Source organism: Hyaena hyaena, unplaced genomic scaffold (genome assembly GCF_003009895.1).
Source record: "Hyaena hyaena isolate Hyena2069 unplaced genomic scaffold, ASM300989v1 scaffold_171, whole genome shotgun sequence".
Taxonomy (NCBI): domain Eukaryota; kingdom Metazoa; phylum Chordata; class Mammalia; order Carnivora; family Hyaenidae; genus Hyaena; species Hyaena hyaena.
In genome coordinates, this window is record NW_024080803.1 from 560,315 (window position 1) to 562,891 (window position 2,577).

The window sequence follows — 2,577 nt, forward strand, 5'->3', positions numbered from 1 at the left end:
TCTAACCAACATGTCCACGCTTCTACAAACCCACTTCTCCTCTTTTGTTAGAAGCATGGAGTCAGCCTGGACACCTTGCCCCCAGTCCCTGTCCTTCATGTCTGATCAATTTTTGTCATTAATGGACCCATGTTCAGTTTTAAGTTTGCCTCCTCAAAAATACACAGACACAAACATAGCTACCAATCCACCTATTTATCATGTTAAAACCATTAACACTGAAGGGAATTCTGACCCAGAGAAGGGGTATTTTATATTATTATGGTGCATTAAAATTATATAACGCAGAGATACTATTAAAATTCTTTAGTAAATTTGAATATTTTCAACTTAAGACATGTTAAGATACTCATGCCTATGAATAAATTAAAATGAATCTATTTTTCCACAAGAATCTTCAAAATTCTTTCAACTTGCATTTTACATTGGAGACCCACGTTCAGTCCATACTTTGGGGTGAAGACTCCTATAATCAAGTCACGGAATAGTGTTTGTGCTGACAATTTATAATCTTACCTAAGGTTTAAAAAAATGTATTTTTTAAATTGTTCTTCAGGGCTGAAAGATGTGAAGAATGCACATGGCATAGCTTATATTTTCTACAGAGTAAATACCCAAGAACTACACTGAAATCCAATGTTGGATTGCATCCAGTTTATGGTAGGGAACCACCAAAGCCAAGAAGGATCATCACCCAATTCACATTCCACTTCCAGTCATAGTACAAATGATTACACATTCACACTCACATGTACTCCCACACTCTCAACTGAGAGTGATGAGTCAGGACCTACAACTTTGGAGCCAACCTGCCAACAAAAATGATGCTCTTATAAATCCAGAAGCTTCTATTAGCATAGGAATTATGGCTTTATAGAACAAGGGTTGGTCTGAGGCAGAAACACACCCTGTTGTTATCTCAGGATACTTACTGCAAGAGAAGGTCACCATGGAAAATGCATTTATGACAGAGCTGTGGCAGAATGTGACATCACCCATGTGCTTAAACCTTTACCTACGCCTGGAAACACCAGACCACACAGAACAGGTTTACCTCAACATATGAAGGCCTCTATTCAACTGAAGGGGAGCCTAGGGACCTTGAAAGTGTGGGCAGAGCCTGAGAGAATGGAAAAATTGACCTGTCACTGTTGAATTCTCAGAACCTAACTATAAATACCATCAGGGCTTATTTGGGAGAAGAATGTAAGTTAATAAGTGTAAAGTCTGTGGATCTAAAGTAAAGAATGTGAATCAGATCTAATCCACCATGTATGTGCTAACAAAGGCCAGACATGTCCCTAAAATCTGCACGGTCTCAGGACTGGAGGAGATTCCAGGAGTCAGCCAGGACTGGTCTCCCTGGTCTCAGCCAGGAAGGAAGTTTCTTTTTAGGATGAAAACAGTACTTGTCTTAAGTGTAGAAGAGAAGGGGTGGGACTCCATACTTTGCACTCTCCATAAGCCATTTCCCACTTCTGTGCTCACTTTCTTATAGATAGGGCAGACTGAACTAGTTGACTTTCAAAATTCTTTCTAGTGTGGAATGTTTGTAGCTCTAAGTCCCTAGGTCCCGCCATGAAAATAAGACTCCAGTATTCTATGTTCCATGTTCCAATGTTCTCCAATATTTTAAGTTCAATCTTCGTTTCTCCATCCTCAAGGGAAACAGATGGATACCAAGTATCTTTTCTATTTCCTTAGATTTGATTTTTGTTTATTCAACCATCTCCATTTAGCAAACATTTAGTCAAATGCACGGCACCATGATAGAGATGGGAATTACTGTAGTAACTTGTCCTCAACTAAAAATTCTCCATGGCCTCTCGTATGTGTTTTTTTCTTTGAGCCTCATAATAACCCTGTGAATATAGGCAAATCAGGCATGCCTATTCCCATTTTGATAATGAGGATACTAGGAACTGGTGAGAACAGATGATTTAACAGTGATCATATATCTAAAAATTATGAAAGACAGGGCCAGTAATCTCATTTTTTTAACTTTTGGACTAATTTCTTTATTATTATTATTATTATTTCTTTATTTTTTTAACAGTTTATTGTCAAATTGGTTTCCATATAACACCCAGTGCTCATCCCCACAAGTGCCCTCCTCCAATGCCCATCTCCCCCCTCCCCCCTACATCCATCAGTCCTCAGTTTGTTTCTCAGCATTCAAGAGTCTCTCATGGTTTGCCTCTCTCCCTTTCCCCCACCATTTCCCCCCTTCTTCTCCCCCATGGTCCTCAGTTAAGTTCCTCCTAATCCTCCTATACGTGCAAACATGTGATATTTGTCCTTCTCTGCCTGACTTATTTCGCTAAGCATAACACCCTCAAGGTTTTGGACTCATTTCTGATCTAACATTCCAAACAGCCTCACCAAAGTAATATTCTGAATTTTTAATTAAACATTATGCTTTACAGAACACTCTTCAAACAAAAATATCTGTTTATCTTTATTTTTTTAATTTATCTAAATTTATTTATTTTTATTTTTTTTACAAATAGTTTATTGTCAAATTAGTTTCCACATAACATCCAGTGCTCATCCCCACAAGTGTCCTCCTCCATGCCC

The 2,577-nt window shown here is 38.3% G+C and overlaps 1 long non-coding RNA gene across 1 annotated transcript in view; it reads left to right on the forward strand.

The window, feature by feature from the left end:
* Positions 1-1,035: 1,035 nt before the first annotated feature.
* Positions 1,036-2,577, forward strand: part of LOC120237110 — an 11,881-nt gene continuing 10,339 nt past the window's right edge. The window contains exon 1 of the long non-coding RNA XR_005529859.1: positions 1,036-1,206. This is a non-coding gene — a long non-coding RNA (uncharacterized LOC120237110). The remainder of the gene's footprint in view (positions 1,207-2,577) is intronic.